Source organism: Quercus robur, chromosome 4, assembly GCF_932294415.1.
Source record: "Quercus robur chromosome 4, dhQueRobu3.1, whole genome shotgun sequence".
NCBI classification, from domain to species: domain Eukaryota; kingdom Viridiplantae; phylum Streptophyta; class Magnoliopsida; order Fagales; family Fagaceae; genus Quercus; species Quercus robur.
The window spans coordinates 68,960,266-68,984,812 of NC_065537.1; the positions used below are offsets into that span (position 1 = coordinate 68,960,266).

The window sequence follows — 24,547 nt, forward strand, 5'->3', positions numbered from 1 at the left end:
CCCCCCCTATTTATACAAAGGAAAAATAGTCCAATATTCCTAAGTGTGACTTAGTTACATGGAATTTTTGTGCAAATGTGCCTAAATTTCTTTTAAAAATTTAATTATAATTTTAAACTCTAATTTGGTGATTTTTATATGATTTTTGTGGTTTGATTTTGATTCAGTAAAGACATATTAGCTAAAAGAAACGAAGGTAGAGCTATTAAAGAAATCTGTACTTTCAGATTAGCAATTACAGATGGCTAATGTTGCATTGTCATTTGTGGTTGTGGTATGAATAAGCGGTATGTTGTTTGGGAAACTGATTGAGGCAAAGCAATTAACCATATTAAAAGAGATTAGCAACTTTTTCTTTCTCCTTTACTATTTGTGGTATGTATATGCCTTTTTCACATATGCTCAACTGAAGTACCCATTAGGATTTCCCTTAAATATGATAAATATATTAATTTTTTTTAAAAGAAGTTTTATATTTATTAAATGAGATATATATATATATATATATATATGTTAAGGGTCATGTAGTTGAATTAGCACCTCCCCATACACAAAGTATCTGGGGTTTAAGGGAGAAAATGTTCAAATTGCGGGAGTCAGGGAAAAAAGGTTCAAGTTGCGGGATTAGCAGCATATTGTAATTATTTCTAAATAAACAAAAAAGATATGGAGATATATATTGTTTTCCTTAAGCTAAAGCAGTTGCGATGGAAGTGTGAAGTGGATGGTTTTTTTTTTTTTTTTTTTTAAGTCCTTGAGTCTTTTGGATTGTTTCAAATGAGTAATGGCTTCTCTTAGGCTTCTAAATTTTTTGGTTTATTGATTTTTCTATCTATAACTTTGATTCTTCTTTACCTAATAAAGTTTGGAATTTTCTGTATGTAAATTTTTTCTTCAAGAAAATGAATAGAAATCTCCCTTCATGTTCATGCTCATGTTATTGTTCATATTTGTATCTTTTGTAATACTCAATAAGTTGTTTACTCATTTTGTGAATTATCAATTGTAGTTAAGAAAAAAAAGTATAAACACAATACTATTCAATTAAACTAACGTGAAAAATTAAATCTATTAGATTATAAAAATGGGCATGAAAATGAAAATTCACAAAAAATTCCTTAAATAGAATTAAAATAAATTTTACTCAATATTATTTATCAAGCAATCATGTACTAACTAACAACATTCCAATCATTACGTGTATAACCGAGTGATGAAATGGTTGTTCAATTTATTTAAGAAATGTGATCTAGCTAATAGAAATTTAAAAAATACAATAACTTTCATTCGTAGTCATGAATTATACCTTTACGTATATCTTATACATTTTTTGAGTTTTATTTTATATAAATGTTTTTCATAAAATTAACAAAATTTATCATAAAACCCTTCATTTTATTTTTTTAAATCACTACATAAAAATGAAAGAAGTTTTTTTCCCAAAAAAATGTTCTCCAGTCATAATATTTACCAAAAAAGATCATACCAAAAAAGATCGTGCAACGCACAGGCATATAACCAATCTATATATATAATTAAAGCCAAAACTGAGAGAAAATCCAATTAGATTCTAAATTAGATTCCAACTGTTGTCTAATTTTGTGTCATGCGTCCAATTTAAGGTTTTTTTTAAAAAAAAAAAAAAAAAAAAAACATTGATTCCAAATACCGATGGACTCACCATTCCAAATACATTGCAATATACTAACTTTTATTTTTATTTTTATTTTTATTTTTTATGAGATAGTATTTTTGATGAGATAATGGCTCCTAAAAAGGGGCCATATATGGGGCTGTGATTTCATGAACAACATATAATTTTAAATAGACTGATGGTAGGTTACTATACATACATACATATACATATATATATATATATATATAGCTAAAACTAAGAGAAAATTTAATTAAATTCTAAATTGGAGTCTAATTTTGCACCACGTGTCTCATCTAATTTTTAAATTTCTGTGTCAAGTGAATTATTAGGTGCAAAAATCAAAGAGTCTAAATTCAATTAGATTCTAAATTGAATTTTAATTGGAGTTCAATTTTACACTATGTATCCCATCTAATATTTTAATTTTTGTAGCAAGTGAATTATTTTGTACGGAAACCAAATAGTCTAGATCCAATTAGATTCTAAATCATATATATATATATATATATATAATTGTGATTGTTTTTAAATGTACATGTGCATATGCATAGGGTTACACACTACTTTTATTAAATGAATGTATCAATTTTTAAACACAAAATAGAAAAATAATTAGGAAATTGATTTCTTACCTTGTTGACATGACACTAATTATATTCATTACCTGGTCCATTTTGGTCGGCCTTAGCTTGATTTGTCTAGACATCAATTTTCTCTCTTGCCAAAAGTCCGACTTATTTTAGGTGGAAGTTTCCTTGATTTTTACTTGTATACAAAATTTCAGGATCATTAAATTGGAATAAGTCCCTTACTAACCTAACCAATTGGAATAGTATGAAATTTCTTCCCATCCACACTAAACGTTGTGTAGGGGTGGCTTGATGCATTTGGAGGCCTAAGGCGAAAATTGATTATCTTGTATTAGATGCAAAATTACTATTAATTAATATTAAGCACGTAAAATTTTTTCTTTTTTTAGAAATTTTATAGACAGAAAAAGTTTAACAAAAATTTTCATACTTGTTAATGTGGCAGATTGATAGTGGTAAGTAAAAAAACAATGTTAATGGTAGACTTAGATGAGAACCAGTAAAGGTTTGCAAACCAACTCTTATTATTATTATTCTTTCTCAAAAAAAAAAAAAAAAAAAAAAAAACTCTTATTATTATTCTATTTTTTTTTTAGAAGTGCAACATTCACAATATTTTTTTACAACAAATCCTTGGTTTTATGTTACTTTTTGTTTTCTATTTGAAAATATCACTATAATTATTTTTTTGCCATCAATAACAACTTACTACTTAACATTAGTTATAAAAGTGTTATGAAAAATATTGTAGATGATGCATTTTTCTCTTTTTTATTTGTTTTTCATCTAGTAAAAAAAAATTATTTTATTCATTGATTATAAATAACCCTATTGATTAAAATTTGGGGGCCTTTTTTTTACTTAGGACCTTAAGCGACCGCATTTCTTGCTCTAGCATTCAGCCGGCTCTAACGTTGTGTACACTCCAAATTTTTTCTGCATCTCATAATGATACGTTGTTGACAGGTGTCATCCAAGTCCAACATGATTGAGAGTTGTAATTGAGACTATGGCCTAGAAGCTTTACTATTCAATACTTTGCGAGAAAAATTAAACACTTATTTGATGTAATAAGAGACTATGGAATTTGACACTGTATACACGGGGGTTTGTTCTTGATGTTGTGAAATTGCTGTAGGTACCAAAAACTCTAGTTTGATTAGTTGGCAAGTCATATTCTTTAATCGTGAAAAGTCTATAATGGAAAACTTTTGTGTTCTTACAATAAATGTTTTGGAGAGAAAATTGTTAGCCCCCTTATCCCATTGGGACCCCCCTATTTATACAAAGGAAAAAGGGTCCAATATTCCTAAGTGTGACTTAGTTACATGGAATTTTTGTGCAAATGTGCCTAGATTTCTTTTAAAAATTTAATTATAATTTTAAACTCTAATTTGGTGATTTTTATATGATTTTTGTGGTTTGATTTTAATTCAGTAAAGACATATTAGCCAAAAGAAACGAAGGTAGAGCTATTAAAGAAATCTGTACTTTCAGATTAACAATTATAGATGGCTAATGTTGCATTGTCATTTGTGGTTGTGGTATGTGATGGGCCAAAAACGTATCGACCCCTTGTGATCAAATTAATTAATTAATTAGCCAAGTTATTAATTAATCAATTTAACATGCAAATGCATGGTAGCACAAACAAATCACTAATAAACTAATTATGCAGCGGAAAATAAATAACACGGTGATTTGTTTACGAATAGGGAAAACTTAACGGCAAAAACCCCACTGAGTGATTTTATGGTCACCACTTTTGAGAATCCACTATTATCACAACAAGCAGTTACAAGTAAAGGAATTCCAGTACCTTATACCAACCTACAGTTGAACTCTTACCCCAATACCCAATTGGACTTGTTCTGTAGTGACAATCTCTCCTTTTGATGCACAGCTCTCAGTACGTGACTAACCAATTTGATGCACGGATCCCAGTACTCGGCTTACTCCTTTGCATGAATCACAGTACATGACTAACTCCATAGCAACCCTTTGATTGTTATAGTTGATTTGTAGCAGCTTCACAAAGAAACACCAATAAGATCTTCAATGTTGGTGTAAGAGACTTTACTTGGTTACAAAACCCAAAGGCATACAAGAAATGCAGCAAGAACTCTTTCTTCTATAGGAGGAGGCTAGGGTTTCAAAAAGAAAACCTTATGAAGCTCTCTAGGGTTAGGTTTTTCTTTTCCCACCTCCTTTAAATAGGAGTTTAATGGGCTCTCTTATTCCAAATAGGTTTACACAAACATAGGGTTTTCCTAATCCAATAAGGATTATACAAACCCACAAACCTTAGGTTTTCCTAGTCCAATAAGGATTATACAAACCATAAACAAATAGCCTTTTAGAATAAAAACGTTGCCGTCTATAATCTGAAAATCTGTAAACTCGATCGATTGAGTCATCTGTTGAGCTTTAATGAATCTCGACAGATCGAGCTTCTGTTGAGGAGGTATCAAGACCTGCAGATTGCACTTTTCTTGAGCAGTTCTTGAGTAGTCTTCATGTCTTCAATTTAACCACTTGTAATGATCATCTTGAACCTACTTAGATTTACCAAAATACAAGTAAAGTGCGTTTTGTCAAAGGATATGCCAATTACATAAAAAATATATCCTTAACAGTATGAATAAGCAATATGTTGTTTGGACAACTGATTGAGGCAAAGCAATTAACCATATTAAAAGGGATTAGCAACTTTTTGTTTCTCCTTTACCATTTGTGGTATGTATATGCCTTTTTCACATATGCTCAACTGAAGTACCCATTAGGATTTCCCTTAATTATGATAAACATGTCGAGGGCCATGTAGCTAAATTGGCACCTCCCCATACACGAAATGTCTGGGGTTTAAGGGAGAAAAGGTTCAAATTGCGGGAGTCGGGGAAAAAAGGTTCAAGTTGCAGGGTTAGCAGCATATTGTAATTATTTCTAAATAAAAAATAAATAAAAAAGATATAGCGATATATATTGTTTTCCTTGAGCTAAAGCAGTTGCAATGGAAGTGTGGAGTGGATGGTTTTTTTTTTTTTTTTAGTCCTTGAGTATTTTGGATTGTTTTAAATGAGTATTGGCTCCTCTTAGGCACCTAAATTTTTTGGTTAATTGATTTTGCTATCTATAACTTTGATTCTTCTTTACCTAATAAAGTTTGGAATTTTCTGTAAGTAAATTTTTTCTTCAAGAAAATGAATAGAAATCTCCCTTCATGTTCATGCTCATGTTAATGTTCATATTTGTATCTTTTGCAATACTCAATAAGTTGTTTACTCATTTTGTGAATTACCAATTATAGTTAAGAAAAAAAAAGTATAAACACAATACTATTCAATTAAACTAACGTGAAAAATTAAATCTATTAGATTAAAAAAATGGGCATGAAAATGAAAATTCGCAAAAATTCCTTAAATAGAATTAAAATAAATTTTACTCAATATTATTTATCAAGCAATCATGTACTAACTAACAACATTCCAATCATTACGTGTATAACGGGGTGATGAAATGCTTGTTCAGTTTATTTAAGAAATGTGATCTAGCTAATAGAAATTTAAAAATACAATAACTTTCATGCGTAGTCATGAATTATATCTTTACGTATATCTTATACATTTTTTGAGTTTTATTTTATGTAAATGTTTTTCATAAAATTAACAAAATTTATCATAAAACCTTTCATTTTTTTTTTAAATAACTACATAAAAATGAAAGAAGTTTTTTTCTCAAAAAAATGTTCTCCAGTCATAATATTTACCAAAAAAAAATCATACCAAAAAAAATCGTGTAATGCACAGGCCAATAACCAATCTATATATATAATTAAAGCCAAAACTGAGAGAAAATCTAATTAGATTCTAAATTAGATTCCAACTGTTGTCTAATTTTGTGTCACGCGTCCAATTTAAAGTTTTTTTTTTTTTTTTAAACATTGATTCCAAATACCGATGGACTTACCATTCCAAATACATTGCAATATACTAACTTTTTAATTTTTTATGAGATAGTTTTTTTTATGAGATAGTGGCTCCTAAAAAAGGGCCATATATGGGACTGTGATTTCACGAACAACATGTAATTTTAAATAGACTGATGGTAGGTTGCTATACATATATACATATATATATATATATATATAGCCAAAACTGAGAGAAAATTTAATGAAATTCTAAATTGGAGTCTAATTTTGCACCACGTGTCTCATCTAATTTTTAAATTTGTGTGTCAAGTAAATTATTAGTTGCAAAAATTAAAAAGTCTAAATTCAATTAGATTCTAAATTGAATTTTAATTGGAGTTCAATTTTACGCCATGTATCCCATCTAATATTTTAATTTTTGTAGCAAGTGAATTATTTTGTACGAAAACCGAATAGTCTAGATCCAATTAGATTCTAAATCATATATATATATATATATATATATGTATAATTGTGATTGTTTTTAAATGTACATGTGCATATGCAAAGGGTTGCACACTACTTTTATTAAATGAATGTATCAATTTTTAAACACAAAATAGAAAAATAATTAGGAAATTGATTTCTTACCTTGTTGACATGACACTAATTATATTCATTACCTGGTCCTTTTTGGTCGGTCTTAGCTTGATTTGTCTAGACATCAATTTTCCCTCTTGCCAAAAGTCCGACTTATTTTAGGTGGAAGTTTCCTAAATTGTTACTTGTATACAAAATTTCAGGATCATTAAATTGGAATAGGTCCCTTACTAACCTAACCAATTGGAATAGTATGAAATTTCTTCCCATCCACACTAAACATTGTGTACACTCCAACATGATTGAGAGTTGTAATTGAGACTATGGCCTAGAAGCTTTACTATTCAATACTTTGCGAGAAAAGTTAAACACTCATTTGATGTCATAAGATACTATGGAATTTGACATTGTATACATGGGGGTTTGTTCTTGATGTTGTGAAATTGCTGTAGGTACTAAAAACTCTAGTTTGATTAGTTGGCAAGTCATGTTCTTTAATCGTGAAAAGTCTACAATGGAAAACTTTTGTGTTCTTACAATAAATGTTTTGGAGAGAAAATTGTTAGCCCCCTCATCCCATTGGGACCCCCCTATTTATACAAAGGAAAAAGGGTCCAATATTCCTAAGTGTGACTTAGTTACATGGAATTTTTGTGCAAATGTGCCTAGATTTATTTTAAAATTTTAATTATAATTTTAAACTCTAATTTGGTGATTTTTATATGATATTTGTGGTTTGATTTTGATTCAGTAAAGACATATTAGCCAAAAGAAACGAAGGTAGAGCTATTAAAGAAATCTGTACTTTCATATTAGCAATTACAGATCGCTAATGTTGCATTGTCATTTGTGGTTGTGGTATGAATAAGCGGTGTTTTGTTTGGACGACTGATTGAGGCAAAGCAATTAACCATATTAAAAGGGATTAGCAACTTTTTCTTTCTCATTTACCATTTGTGGTATGTATATGTCTTTTTCACATATGCTCAATTGAAGTACCCATTAGGATTTCCCTTAATTATGATAAACATATTAATTTTTTTTAAAGAAGTTTTATATTTATTAAATGATATATATATATATATATATATATATTTCGAAGGCCATGTAGCTAAATTTGCACATCCCCATACACGAAGTGTCTGGGGTTTATGGGAAAAAAGGTTCAAATTACGGGAGTCAGGGAAAAAAGGTTCAAGTTGCAAGGTTAGCAGCATATTATAATTATTTCTAAATAAGAAAAAAAAAAGATATAGAGATATATATTGTTTTCCTTGAACTAAAGTAGTTGCAATGGAAGTGTGGAGTGGATGGTTTTTTTTTTTTTTTTTAGTCCTTGAGTATTTTGGATTGTTTCAAATGAGTATTGGCTCCTCTTAGGCTCCTAAATTTTTTGGTTTATTGATTTTGCTATCTATAACTTTGATTCTTCTTTACCTAATATAGTTTGGGATTTTCTGTAAGTAAATTTTTTCTTCAAGAAAATGAATAGAAATCTCCCTTCATGTTCATGCTCATGTTAATGTTCATATTTGTATCTTTTGCAATACTCAATAAGTTGTTTACTCATTTTGTGAATTACCAATTATAGTTAAGGAAAAAAAAAGTATAAACACAATACTATTCAATTAAACTAACATGAAAAATTAAATCTATTAGATTAAAAAAATGGGCATGTAAATGAAATTTTCACAAAAAAATTCTTAAATAGAATTAAAATAAATTTTACTCAATATTATTTATCAAGCAATCATGTACTAACTAACAACATTCCAATCATTACGTGTATAAAGTTTGGACTTGTGGACTTGTTGTCGCTAAGATTCTGCATAGGTATCTGCATTCATATTAAAATTTAGTGATGTGACAATTTTTTGCAAATGATTTTATATTTTTTGTTACTTTATAAGGAATAGTGTAGCAAAAGAGTTAGCATATTAGATTGTGTATTTTTTTTCCACACCTTTTTGTCATTTGAAGGTTTCTTATTCAATAATATGTTTTATTGCTTTCCCTAGCATGTTCTTGCTTCCTAGCATGTTTCCTTGCTTATGCCATGATTTATTACTTTGATGTTGTTAGCCTAGCCTTCTTGGGCTAGGATATGTCTAAATTTAATGTTTCTGCTTAAATCTACATGCCTATATGTTCTATAAATGTATTTCATAAAATTAACAAAATTTATCATAAAACCCTTCATTGTGTTTTTGAAAATCACTACATAAAAATGAAAGAAGTTTTTTTCCCAAAAAAATGTTCTTCAGTCATAATATTTACCAAAAAATATCATACCAAAAAAAATTGTGCAACGCACAGACCAATAACCAATCTATATATATAATTAAAGTCAAAACTGAGAGAAAATCCAATTAGATTCTAAATTAGATTCCAATTGTTGTCTAATTTTGTGTCATATGTCCAATTTAAGGTTTTTTTTTTTTTATTTTAAAAAAAAAAAACATTGATTCCAAATACCGATGGACTCACGATTCCAAATACATTGCAATATACTAACTTTTATTTTTTATTTTTATGAGATAGTTTTTTTGATGAGATATTGGCTCCTAAAAAAGGGCCATATATGGGATTGTGATTTCATGAACAACATGTAATTTTAAATAAACTAATAGTAGGTTGCTATACATACATACATACATACATATATATATATATATATATATATAGCCAAAACTGAGAGAAATTTAATTAAATTCTAAATTGGAGTCTAATTTTGTGCTACGTGTCTCACCTAATTTTTAAATTTGTGTGTCAAGTGAATTATTAGGTGCAAAAATCAAAGAGTTTAAATTCAATTAGATTCTAAATTGAATTTTAATTGGAGTTCAATTTTACGCCATATATCCCATCTAATATTTTAATTTTTGTAGTGAGTGAATTATTTCGTACAAAAACCGAATAGTCTAGATCCAATTAAATTCTAAATCATATATATATATATATATATAATTGTGATTGTTTTTAAATATACATGTGCATATGCACAGAGTTACATACTACTTTTATTAAATGAATGTATCAATTTTTAAACACAAAATAGAAAAATAATTAGGAAATTGATTTCTTACCTTGTTGACATATAAATGGTGGGTCCCACTATGAATTTAATTAATGGGACCCACCATTCATGTGAGAGGGGGGAGTATACATTTATGGTACTCTAGGAGTACACAATAATTTTCTGTTGACATGACACTAATTATATTCATTACTATGATAGTTTACAAGATTTTTATAATATAATTGGTAATAACTTTAACTTCTCAAAAAAAAGATAATGTAAAAAATTGACATTTGGCTTTTGTTTTTTTAAAACTTTCATTTTAAAATTAGGTAAATAGTATGTTTTTTAGATGATGTTCATGAGCACTTTAACTAAAAAGTCAAGACTTAGACCTCATTTGGTTGCCAGGAAAGCAAAGGAAAAGAAAAGAAAAGAAATTTTCAATTTCTGCTAATAAAATGACATCTCATTTATCTCTAGAGATGCAATTAATATATTTTCAAATATTTTATTATATTTTCTAATTAAGGACACGTGATAATTCAAAGGATAGCTTAGATGGCTTAAAAATATTATTTTGATATTAATGTTAGATACATCAATTCTTTTCATGTACCGCTTAATAATTAGGATTATTTTGACATAATAACAAAAGTTTAGAAACAAAATTGACATGTTTAAGATGTTAAAAGCCATTTTGATACATAGTACAAGTGTTAAAGACTAAAACGGTAATTAAACATGTTTTTACATATTTTTATTAAAGATTAAATTTTATAAGGATGTGGTTTAAAACCCAAGTTTTACACCCTCCAATTCCAACATGCCACATCATCTTATCATGTATTAAAGAATAAGAACAACCACACTCAATCAATTATAATGCTCATCTGAAAATTCAACCAAATTGGGAGTTTATTAAGATGTTATTAATTGTGGTATGATGTACTGAGTTATAAGTAAAAAGCTGATGTAACATTTCTTATTGGATGGTGTAAAACATGAATTTTACACTCCATTCTTACCAAATTCAAACTCTTTTTATTAATATCCTCAAAACTCTTTTTTTTATTAGTTGAATTTGGAAACTAATATCCTGTTTGGTTGTAAGGGAGATGAAAAGGAAAGAAGGGAGGAAAAAGTAAGGGAAGGGAAAGGGAAGAAGAGAGAGTTGAACATAGAGGGATTGCATTAAACAATTTCTTCAAAAGAAAGGTCTTCTTTGAAAAAATAATGAAACCGTTTGAAGGATTGTGCTAAGAATTTCTAGAAAACAAAATTTTCTCAAAATTATGGGTTGTGAGAAAAGTATGAAACTTCATCACAAAAGAAAAAAAGTATGAAATATTGGCGACTCGATCAAATTGTGTATTCTCACTTTTTAATAGAAAGCTGAAAAGTGAAAATGCTTGAGACCATCACAACACATATTAATATAGAAAAATTTAATGAAAGAGGTAAAAAAAAAAAAAAAAGCTAAATACAAAGTTAGAGCGCCACTTGGCAAGACCCCATACACTACCCTATGAGGTCTCTGCTTTTATATATATATATATATATATATTGATGAGCGGAAGTTGTTTCTAATTTTTGATAGTTTTTTAAAGATGTTGCTATTTGAATTGAAGGTAGTATCTTTTGTAATTATATTTAGAGATCCATTATGTGTGGCAATTATGCATTTTAGACAAGTTCTGTATGTCAGGCTTTTTTGTGATCTGAAAGCTCAAATTAAGGACTACTATATGATTATTCAATTCAAAGGAATGGGGCACTAGTGCCATCAGATTAACATCTTTTTGTTGAAGAAATATACATATGATTCTATAGATTACTAATTAAGCTGCACCCTTCACAAGCTATAAAATGTAATTTTGTTCCTTTTTTTTCCCCTTTCTCTATTAATCTCTTAAAGTGTTTTTATTTAATATTTATAACAAAATTCTGTAGTATATTTGTAGAATGGATTGCACCACTAAATTATAGGTCTTAAGTATTGATGCTATTCATCATGTGCATACTATATTCCTACAACAAGGCAGTGATATATATTCCATTTCACAATTGCTTTGCACTCTCTTCTATTGCACTTTTATTCTACATTTGATATCTCCATGTCCTTTTATTTGCTTCTTTTCTTCAGAACTGTATCTCATACTTTGTTGATAGGCAACGCATATGGTTTCTGTATTAAGTAATATATAGACCAAGTGATATCTAGCACTTCTTGACCTTGAGTTACAATTTTTCAAGAGGGTGAATCCTAAGCACAATTCACAGGGAAATAGCTTGGAGCTATTATCCATGTTAGCTATCATTAATATTTTACTAAAAAAGGTCACTAATTATCATCTTGTATATAGTCCGTGGGAAGATTTCACAAAATAACTTTGGTTTTTTTTTTCCTCAAATTTTTTCTATAGCTTAGTGTGCATCAAAAGCACAAATATGCTTTGGAGTTTAAAGTCGCAAAATTCTAGGGACAGCATAACTTTATGCTTTATTCAATTAGCAAGAAAGAGCAAGAACAACAAAAAATGTTTCGACATCTTTTGGTATTTGGTAGAAGAAACTACTTGATTTGGCTTAATACAATTTTTTTTAATAAGTAAAAATTTTATTAAAAAGGCACAAAATGGGGGCACAGCCCTAGTACACCAGATCTATAAAAGAGATTTAATTTGATTAATTTAATTATTTAGCTCAAATCATGTGGGAATTTTGTATTTCCAAAATGTGTACTGTTAGGACATATGTAATTCACTTGTTAGGAACATATGTCATTATTTTATGTAATTGGCTAATCATTTGACAAAACATACTTTAGTTGTATTTGGGTAGATCTAGGATGTGTTTAATACGTCAAGAAACTGTGTTTCAAGATCAAGTGTTGAAGACATGTGAGTCTGTCCAAAAAACAAGCTGAAGAAGTGCCTGTCATTAAAGCTTGACAGCTAGCCATCTATCGAGCGTAAGGAATTGTTCTAGCCCCGTGGCTCGATAGCAGCTCGACAGATAGGCATCTGTCAAGGTTTATGAAAAACAGAATTGCAGTTCTGTTTTGACTCCAATCCGTGATTATGTGTTTGGACTTTCTTTTCTCACAACCCTAGACATATAAAAGGATTATTTCAAGGGTTGTCAAAGTGTTCACAAGTTGCATAAGTGTTGAGCAAAGTTTGTTCAAGCAAATTGTGACTGGAGACAGAGTTTTGCCCTAGTTCATCGTTCTTGTGAAGAAGCTACTGTGTCTTTTGCACCTTAAGGTTTTGTAACCAAGTGCTTCTTGATCTTCATTGTTGATGAAGTGAAGAACTTTGCAACCAACATTCTTCTTCCTCAAGTTGGTGAGTGAGTCACGTACTGGGATTTGTGCAAAGGAGTTAGTCACGTACTGAGATCCGAGCAACAAAAAGGGTGGCGTTCATATATTGAAGAGTTCAAAAGTTCTGAAGCGGTAGAAGGTTTCTACTATAAGTTCATCTACAGGGATTGTAGAGTCTAGGGACAAAAGTTTTGTACTAGATCTGAAACTTCTCTTTTTTATAGTGGATTGCTTTTCGGGAAGGTTTCCCCCTAGGTTTTTTTACTGTGAAACTAGTTTGTTTCATTGGTTTTCCTGGGTCATTATATCTTGTCTTATTTATTTTTCTGCTACATGATTTTGACATGATATTGATGTTTGTTCGTTTTAACAAGTTTTATTCATAATAAATCTAATTAACAATTTGGGTTTAAAACTTGTTAATTCTATCAACCGGGGTCTAAATTTCCTAACAAGTGGTAACAAAGTGGATACACTCTGATTGGATTAATTTCCTGAGTATAATCCTTGACCCTCGTTGTCATGGATCGTGAACAATCTCTTTTGATTTCTCCTTTATTTGATGGAACTAATTATGTATACTGGAAAGTTTGTATGAAAGTTTTTTTGCAGGCTCTAGGTGAACAAGTATGACAAGCTGTTGAAGTTGACTAGATTAAGCCAAAGAAAGCGCTGGTAGATTGGGATGAAGTAATAATCATAGTAGCAAATTCAACAGTAGGGCCTTGAATGCTTTGTTTTGTGGGGTGACCAATGAGGAATTCAAGAAAATATCATCCACGGAAGTTGCTAAGGAAGCATGGACCATTCTTGAGACCACCTATGAAGGTATCAAGGTAGTAAAGACTGTGAAGTTTCAAAGACTCACTAGTAGTTTTGAAGAAATAAGGATGGAGGAGGATGAGACCTTTGATGAGTTCTATGCTAAACTCAAGAATATTGTGAATTTTGCTTTCAATCTTGGAGAATCTATTGCGGAATCCAAAATTGTTAGGAAAATCCTTAGGTCCTTACCTGAAAGATTCCATGCCAAGATCACTGCCATTGAGGAAGTGAAGGACATTGATCAACTTCCTTTGACTGAGCTTGCAGGGAACCTTCAAACCTATGAGATGGGATTAGGCTCAATGGGAAAAGGTGGAAAGAGTAAAAACTTGGCTCTTAAGGGTATAGAGGAAGAGATTGAGGAGTCTAAAGATGAAGATAAAAGTGAAGATGATGATGAGGATAAGGATCTAACCTTCATAACTGATGAGAATATCAAGCTTCTTCAATTTAGGAAAAAGGATAAGGGCAAACCTCCTAGGAAATCTAAATCCTCGAGGAAGGGCAAGAATGAGAAACCCCTCATCCAATGCCATGAGTGCAAAGGTTTTGGTCATATGAGGAAAAGAGTGCCCAAACTACCTCATGAAGGAAAAGACCAAGAAGTCAAAAGATAGAGGGTTGGTTGCTACCTAGAGTGATACTGAGAATGACTCTTCTGATGAGTATGTGGATGAATGTAGTCACGTTATGGCCTTTGCTGCCTCAACCGATAAGGTGATTGTGGAGAGTGCTAATGACAGTGAGGATTCTTTTGATGATGAAGTACCCAAGAAGATGACCCTTCAGGAAGCCTATGATAAGCTATGCACTGAATTCATAAAATCTGAAAAGACTTCTCATTTTTGTAGAAAAGAGCTTAATGAGGTAAAAACTAAAAAAGTTGATCTGTTAGTTAAACTAGATGAGACTACAAGGTTAGTTGAGACTCTTATTGTAGAGAACACCTCATTAGAAGAGAAGGTCAAGAATCTTGAGGTTGAGCTTAGTCAAGCTAGAACTCAAATAGAGAGGATGTCTAGTGCAAAACTTGATGAGGTATTGAGTGCTCAAAAGCCTAATTTTGATAAGACTGGCTTAGGATATGCTATCTCCTCCGGCCCCTCCTCTTCCATGGCTTCTGGATCAAGGACTGTCTTTGTGCCCCAATTTGAGAAAGGTAATAAAAGTATGAAATCCAAAACTGATCTAGCTTGATGGTTTTTAGAACCCTTAAAACCAATTGATTTAACCTAGGTAATTAGTCAAGTTGTTACTTAGTCCAATTTAACAAATTTAGGTTATCACAATAAAAAAGATCAAATCAAGCAAAGCAGCGGAAAATAAATAACACAAGATATGATCACCCAGGAAACCAAACCGATAAAAAACTGGGGAGGATTTGACCTAGCTATCCTCAAGGTAAACTTGAATCCACTATCTTGAAAGATTCGAAGTTCATACAATAAGACTTACAAGCCCCCACGCTCGACTTCTTATTGCTACCAACCAGTAGAACTTACTAACACGACCACGTGCAAACTCCGAATCCACGGACTCCTTCTTTCTTGGATTCACCACCAGATACAAGCACACCCGCTTGTGTTTTCTTTAAGCTTCAATGGCAGCAACTGAGTTGATTATCAAGGTGTAGATAAATCTTATCCTTGAAAACCCTAAGTTTGTGTAAAGGAAAGCTCCTCTAGATCTCACAAGAGATTTACACAAACTGCAATTATGAGCAACACTAAAACGTGACTAGGGTTTGCCTTTTATACTTAGGATAAATAAGAAACCCTAAAAACGTTTTAAAACACCTAGGGCTGAGTTGGAAAAATTTGCAGAAAATCATTCTGCCCGAGTTTCGATCGATCGAGCCTGTCTTTCAATCGATCAAGCCAGGCCGAAAGGCACAATGCTTTCCTGCTTTAACTCGATTCCAACTTTACATAAATGCATAACTTTGAGCTAGACTAAAATACTTCTAAACACATTGTTTTGATCATGGTTTGCCAACAATACAAATTAGAGTTCTAAATACATAAAATCCTAAGTCTTTAGAACCTAACATGGCTAATTCTAAATCCTTTGTTAGACCTCATGTTTGTCACCAGTGTAGTGTTTCTGGACACATTCGTCCTAATTGTTTTAAGTTGTATCCTTAAAAGCGAGTGTTCAAATGATCACAGGTTTCCTCTTAAGGACTTATACCTTTGTTTTGAGAGTTATTAAAAGCTTTGAGCTTTTTAACTCAATTTTAGGAGAATTTTAATTCTTTTATGTCCTTTAGTAGACATACTAGGACACGTGTCTTTTCATCTTCACGGCCAAAGACTCGTGCTGTGTGAGTGAGAAAAGAGCCTAAGACTTAATTGTCTTTTTGTCTATCCTATACTTTAATTCTTTCTATCTAAAGTAGGACACTCTTTGCTTAATTTCTTATCTGCTTTTGGAATCATGCTTTCATACGTCTGCACCTTTCTATCATGCCTTCATGCATATGCATCTTTCTTTCATGCTTTTATGTTGTTTGTTTGTTTTTGTTTGGTTGTTTAGTCTTTATTTTGTTTGTTTTTCAAAATAAAAAGAGAAAAATACAAAAACAGTGTGTGTTTGTGTACATTGGTACTTGTGTACCTTAGATGGCCATTGAAACAAAGTCTTCTAAACTTTGTATCTCTTGTAACTTAGATGAGCATCTTCATGCACGACTAAGTAAGTGAGCTTTGTGGCTCTTGTTTGTGATGAGTAAGATTAAGTAATCTTTTGTACTTAACACTCGTATCACTCTTTTTGACGGAAATGACTAGAAAATTCTAAGAGAAAGGCATAAATAACCATCTTACCACTGTTGCCTGTCAATCATGAAATGACATATGTATGCTTCAGCATAGCAAAAGTGCAATGTCAATGACATTTGTGCGCTTCGGCATAGCAAAATTGGAATGTCAAATGCTTAACATTATTGGATATTTCTTTTCTCTCTCTTATATGCCCATGCATGATTTGCTTAAAAATAAAAATATGAAAAGAAAAATAAAAAACAAAAAGATTAAAATGTTTTAAATATAATTGCTTGCAAGTGTGTATTCTAGGAGATGTAGGAGTTATATGATGTATCTTAAAGGTGATAGTCCCCATCAAATAGTTATGATTGTGTGTGAGTTAAAGTGATTTTCTCATATCTCAAATCGTCATAATATGTATAAACTTATGCAATCTTGCGATGTTTTTCATACACAACACGCAATATTCTTTGCTTCTCTTGATACATGTGTAGGTACAATGTGATTTGGTCATCACAAGGTTTACATGTGTTAATGTACGCACACTAAACTGTCTTGACTTGTTTTTGAAATATAAAATTGGTTAGACTTGTTTAGTGAGTGTGTGTGTGTGTGTGTTTTTGGGATCTATGTGCTTAAAATTGCTGTTAAGAGATGATTTTGAGAGTTTTATATGTTGATTGGATCCTTGGTTGAGTTGCATGCTTGATTACATTCATATCTGTGTTTTTCCCTTCTTGAAAAATTGTTTTTAAGTAATCTCGACACCTCCTCGGTACCTGGTTATCTGTCGAGCTCTTAAGCTGTTTCTTATCGCAATTTCGACACCTTCTCAACAGCTAAGTGGATCGATCGAGAAAGCTCCTATCCCCTCGATAGCTTCTCGATCCATCGAGGTTGGCTTGATAGCATCTCGACACCTCTCGATCGATCAAGATCCTCTTGCATGCATTGTTTTTCACATGTTTTGCATCTTTCTTTTATCTTGTCATCCATAGCATCTTATTTCATTACATTCATATATTTATATGGATTCTTTGTACCCTCTTGATCATCCTTGATCATCTTTATATTTCTCGATGAAGCTTTCTAGCTTCTTGTACCCTTTGTCAATCATGACAAAAAGAGGAAGAAATTGTGGAGAATAAATTGTGGAGAATATGTGATTTCTTTTTACGACTCTACATATTAGGGGGAGAAATACATGCCTTTGTAAGGGGGAGATGTATTTCATCCTGTTAGGGAGAGTGCTTACTTCCTTCTTCTTATACACCGGTCTTGTGACCATGTTTACATACATTGTGCTTATCTTTGATATATATATATATATATATATGATGTTGTATGTCTTCTTCACCTACCTCTACATGTGTTGTTTCTTTTCTATCTCTATACACATGTTTCTTATAACTTGTATGCAATCTATTATTTCTGTTTCACACAAAGATGCCTTGATGAGTTTTGTTTAAAGTATTTCAGAAATACAGGTTGTCAAAGTCTATTTGCTATAAACTCTCTTCTTGCAAAGTTTTTTAAGAGTTTGTGTTAAGATAGATTTTATTGTATTCAACAAGTGAATATGAGTTGAGTGATTTATGACTTCTCTCATATTTCATTTGTTTGTTGTGGTTTTGTCACGGATTGCCAAAAGGAGAGATTGTTAGGACATATGTGATTCATTTGTTAGGAACATATGTCACTATTTTATGTAATTGGCTAATCATTTGACAAAATGCACTTTACTTGTATTTAGGTAGATCTAGGATGTGTTTAATATGTCAAGAAACTGTGTTTCAAGATCAAGTGTTGAAGACATGCAAGTCTATCCAAGAAACAAGCTGAAGAAGTGTCTGTCATTAAAACTTGACAGCTAGCCATCTATCGAGCTTAACAAGCTGTTCCAACCCCGTGGCTCGACAGCTGCACGACAACAGCTCGACAGATAGGCATCTGTCAAGGTTTATGAAAAACAGAATTTCAGTTCTATTTTGACTCCAATCCATGATTATGTGTTTGAGCTTTCTTTTCTCACAAAGCAAATTTTGTTTAAGCAAATTGTGATTGGAGACAGAGTTTTGCCCTAGTTCATCGTTCTTGTGAAGAAGCTACTGTGTCTTTTACGCCTTAGGGTTTTGTAACCAAGTGCTTCTTGATCTTCATTATTGATGAAGTGAAGAATTTTGCATCCAATATTCTTCTTCCTCAAGTTGGTGAGTGAGTCACGTATTGGGATTTGTGCAAAGGAGTTAGTCACGTACTGGGATCCGTGCAACAAAAAAAGTGGCGTTCATATATTGAAGAGTTCAGAGGTTCTGAAGCGGTAGAAGGTTTCTGTTGTAAGTTCATCTACGGGGATTGTAGAGTCTAGAGATAAAGGTTTTGTACTAAATCTGAAGCTTCACTTTTCTATAATAGATTTCTTTTCAGGAAGGTTTCCCCCCCAGGTTTTTTACTGTGAAACTAGTTTGTTTCATTGGTTTTCCTAGGTCATCATATCTTGTCTTATTTATTTTTCCGCTACATGATTTTGACATGATATTGATGTTTGTTTGTTTTAACAAGTTTTATTCATAATAAATCTAATTAACAACTTGGGTTTAAAACTTGTTAATTCTATCAACTGGGGTCTAAATTTTCCAACAAGTACTTTGCCAATTTTTCTTACTCCAACTAGCAGAAACATGAATTAAGGAGGTGGTAATGGATCATAAGATTGCTGGTGCCCCAAATATTCTAACCAGATCCAGAAGGATCTCACCCCATTAGCTACAAAGGTTCTTGAATCCTTCAACCTCTGACTCATATATTATTGAACCACATCTTGATCAGTTGTGCTCTCTTTTCGTTGTTCTCTTTCAAGAGCATCCCATATTATTGAATTTCTTATTATTTGTTTCTGTATATAAAACAGAGGACTGTGGCATTGAAACCAAAAGGATTTTCGAAGATGGTTCTACAAAAATCAAGCATCATCTTTCAATAGATTGACTAATATACTTGTCACTTCCTTAATTTAGTTTCATATTTATGATCATTTTTGTAACAGTTTTGTCTTTTCAAAAATTTGCTTGCAAAATTATTTTTGCAACAACAATATTTTTTAACTAGTGAATTCTTAATTTTGTAGTTTTCTCTTTTTGTGTTGTCTGGAGCTCATTGTTATGTACAAGTAGGTGACTTAACCCATTTAATCTTACATTTAAAAGAATTAGTGTGTGACATAATTTGCAAAAGTCATACAAATTTTTATATTTGTTTTTCAGTTGACAATTTCAAGTGCAGGGAAAAATTGTGCATGCTCCATTGATGGCTTTTGAGACTTCCACAACTAAGAACCTCTTCGGTAAGTACTGTTATCTCTACATTAGCATCATTTTAGTCATCCTTGAAGTTGTCTTTCAATTCTTCTTAAGGCTGCTTAGGATGGCACAATACTCCAAGCCATGGGCAATTGCATATATGAGAGTCACAAACACTTACATCAACCTAAAACTTTTATACACATGCAATGAATTCCCTTTTGTGCAGATGCTAGGTGTATGTTTCATGTTCTAGTATTAAATCCCCAATAATATTCGTTCTCTTTTGCAGTGTGGATGGAGGTCACTGTGTCATCTTTGAAGTAAGTGTGAAGTGTGAAGATGATCCATATCTGTGTATTTTAGAGAAAAGGGAAAAGGAGCATTTTCCATAAGGGACTAGAATTAGGGAGAGAAAGATTACGTCCCTCATTGACTTCCATTCAGATGAAATTCCTTAATGTTTTACCTAAATTTTCCTATTAATTTTTGTTCTTATTGGAAAATCTTGGGATCTCCCTCATAGGTGATAAAGCTGCTCGGTGAAGTTATTTATCAAGGAAGATTTGGCGACCAGAGCTTTGTCCTACCATGTGCTCTTTACAAGCAAGTTTTCAGAAGGTATGAGAACATGCATTTGGATTAAAATAAAAGCTAGTATAGTACTTTCATATTCCTGAAAACAATTGAAATTCAATTCAACTTTAAGAAATAGAACTCTAAAAGAGCTCAAATTCCCTCCCCTGCCCCCTGCTAGTAGGGATTATGTTGATGAGAATTAATATGTTCCTTGCATTTACTCAGGATGTTATGCCTTTCCTAGATTTTAGATTCTTACCACTTGACGTATGAGTGAATGCCTTCAAAATTTCTGAAGGGTAGGTTGCCCATTGTCTTATATATGGTTTTAATTGCTTGACTAAAGGTCAACTTTGTGAATAGTTTTCACAATTTATTTTTTACATTTTTTTTTTTACCCTAGAGCTTGATATTCACAAATTTTACACATTTTAAAGCTTGATTTAGTCCATGATATTCTTCTGGTAAAGTTTTACTTGCTACTGCTAGCTAGGTTTTTAGTATTTTTATTTTTTAAATCACAGACTTTTTCTTTAAAGCAAAATTTACTTTTTTTTTTAAGATTAATTTTCAGATTCAAGTAGTTCTGTTTCATACTTCCTTGAAGAAGGCAGGAAAAAAAATTTATATGTGCAGCGCTGAAATGTCAAATGTGTATTTCTGCTCAACAATATCTAATGAGAATTATTTTGTTTAACTGCTTTTATTTTGGTCAGCATAGCCATAGATTATCTCATGCTTGTCTTATTGATTTTTTTTTTTTTTTTTTTCTGTAAGGTTGAATTTAATCAACCATTTTGTTGGTTTTATTCCATGCCAATTTGCTTGTAATTCAGCATTTAGAAACCCTATATTTAGGTGGGAATCATGTAAGGGTAATGTGTGAGAGAGTGTGAAGAAAAGCTCAAAAGTGTGCACTCAAGCAGGGCCTCGCGACTGGATCTCGCGCCTGGCAAGTCACCAAAGGAGGCAGACGTGTGAAGCATGCAAAGGAGCTGAAGAGTCACGCCAACTAGAGCACTACAGGACAAAACTTCCAGTCTGGCTAGGCAGTTAGCTCGCAACTCAGACTCAGTCAAGTCATGAGGCCAAGTCGCCAGACAGCTCTATTTGTAACAAACCTGACCTTTCGCATTCCAAACACACACCAGTATAAATACCCCTTATACTCACGTATTATAGAGAGCTTCTAGAGAGAATTTTGAGAGAGAAACTTTAGAGAAAAACAAGATTGACTCATCCACAATCTTCATCCTTTGATTCTCCAAATTCATTTACTCTCACCCTCTCCATTGTTACATCCTTGAGAGGTACATTAGCCAATCCTTATCTCACTATACCCATATCTATGAGAAAGTTATTTGGTGCTTGGGAAGCAGTTAGGAAGGGACCAATTGGTATTGGTTGATGCAATGGGCTAATTGTGGGATCTGGTAAACTAGAGAAGACAAAGGTTCGGCGTAACCTCGTTGAAGCAAGAAGCTTAGAGGGCTTAGGTACACTAGGTAGATTAGGCTTGGAGGGTCTTCTGCTATTCATGTATCACAACTATATTCTTTAGTGGATTATTGACCGCTTAGAGGGCGGCGGAGAGGTTTTTCGCCGAGGACTTCGGTTTCCTCTTCGATAACACATCGTTGTGTTGTCTTTGTGTTTGCATCTTTCTTCCCTTAATCTTTGCCTTTTAATTACTGCTGTGGTTGTGATTAATTTCAGTTTAGATTTTTTTACCAACATTTTTTTAGATATCTTCATATTCCGCACATATATTGTTTGATTATAAGCTTGTGTTGGTAATTTGTAAATTGGGGGTCTAAACGTTCATAGGTGTTTTACACACTATTTGAACATTCATCTTCCCTGTTGATGATCGCTACATTATGTTTTGTAGTTAAGATGGTAAAAGCCTTTATCCTCATTTTGCAAAATATTTGCCTCAATGTCTTGAGCCATTGTTTTGGGTCAAATAGAGAGGCAAATAGAAGTAAGCTGTAAGATTTTTGAGAAAAATGATTGAAGTCTATGGAAATTGGTCAATATTTAATATGATATTTTAGCTATTGTTTTCCCTAGAGATGACAATTCCACTAAGCATGCAACCTGACTCATAACTCCTAATCTGTGAGACTTGAGCCTATATGTTTATTTGTGGTAAATTTACATTTCTTTTTTATTTTTAAGTATCTGGGATATTTATTAGATTTTTTAATAGTATTTGTCTCACATTCTAGGTGAAAAATTGCTTTCACGCATTAACCATATGTGTAGACATGTGAAGACTGACATAATTCCCTATCTCCTTTCTTATTGTTCCTTAGGTATGTCAGCCATTATACGACTGTGTTGTTCTTTGTTGAATGGTTGTCAAATGGTGACTGTATAGCAATAAGCAAAAAAAGTCTTGAATCTAGCTATTACAAAAAAGATGTTTAAGATCACATAATGATGTGGACTGGTCATATTTGTTCCTTTGGAGAAGTATTAATCATCTTCAACAGTTTTGGTAGAGAAATGAGGACAATTGAGTAGATAGTCATGTCAATCGGAATGCTGAAATCACAATTCTCAACTTGTTGAATACTGTTGCCAACTAGACCATCAAGTATTCGTATTTCATGTCTTCAAATTTTATGATTTGGGAGGCCAACTTTGTGTGAGCTTTTGGTGGATCAACTTATTGGGTTCCTCTTGCAGTAACTAGGGTGCTCTTTGTACTTGTATACAATTTATGTTTGGAGGTTCTTTTTTATATTAATTAATTTTCTTTTTCTTAAGGAGATGGAAACTTTGAAAAGGAATTTTACATATATTGAAACTTATTTGAATCTATGACGTTCCCTCAATGATAATGATAATAATAGACTTTAAACTATTGAGCTAATTAAAACCCATAGATTACTCAAAAATTATAAACTTTTTTTTTGGAAGATCTCTCATATTTAAAATTATATAATATTTTAAAAAGAACCTTGTAGTGTTTGTTTCTTACGAAAAAAATCCTACAATTTTAAAGTTGCAAACATAAAGTGACAGAAAGAAAGAATAACAGCTGCTTACTTAAACAACAGTGAAGTTCACAAGCACAACCAATCAGTGCAATTGGTCTCATCAAATCACCACTCTTTCTTTCCAAGCCCACACAAAACAACATATAGATGTAGTAGCCACCATTGCCCACGAGTGGGCTATGCTTGTTTTTCAATTACTGAGACTATTATTAGATTCATCAACTTTTTTTTTTTTTTTTTTTTTTTTTTGAGAAAGATTAGGTTCATCAACTTAAAGCACAATCACTCACTCACTCACTCTCTCCCCCCCCCCCCCCACCCCCCGCGGTAATTGTGAAAATTTTGGCGGTAAATGAGAGAGGCAAGACCAAACAAAAAAAATAAAAAATAAAAAAACCTAACCCTCGAAGCTCAATGACGTGTTAGATCTTGATTGGGTAAAACTCATGCATGTATGTGTGTCTAGCATGATAATGATACACGCATAATCCCCATGTAAAGCTGAGATTAGCATTACATTGATTGAAAGGAAAAGCTCATTATTGAAGTAGAAAAGCAATTAGTAGTTTTTGTAATTAATAATTTGAAATGAAACTAGAAACTGATCATGTAGTAGTCTTGAAGATCAATTTGATGGGATTTGTAGCTGCCGAGAAAGTTGAAGGTTAAAGCCAACATAACAAACAAACCAAGCATATCTAGATCAAGAGCTACAACTTACTAGACTCATCAATCTACTATGTAATGATTAAACAACACTCAAATCTTTAGATAAACACATTATCTACACTTCCCACACTGTTTAGGCATCTAAATAAATAACTCATGTTCATGACTTTCATATACATTTATGATTCCCAGAAGCAGTAACATCCACACCTACGTACCTAAATTCACTTAATACAAGTTCACAACCACTAAAATCTATAAATGGTTTTCAAGAAACCATTTCAGAGACCAATGTCCCATT

General features: G+C 31.8%; 1 long non-coding RNA gene across 14 annotated transcripts in view; it reads left to right on the plus strand.

Annotated features, from left to right (window-relative positions):
- LOC126724197 (uncharacterized) overlaps positions 1-24,547 on the plus strand; it is a 116,130-nt gene that overhangs the window by 61,020 nt on the left and 30,563 nt on the right. For 2 of the 14 annotated variants that reach the window (XR_007654733.1, XR_007654735.1), the window contains one exon: positions 20,283-20,362. The exons of the other annotated variants lie outside the window; for them this stretch is intronic. This is a non-coding gene — a long non-coding RNA (uncharacterized LOC126724197). Of the gene's footprint in view, positions 1-20,282; positions 20,363-24,547 lie in introns of those variants that run through there. 14 annotated transcript variants of the gene reach the window in all.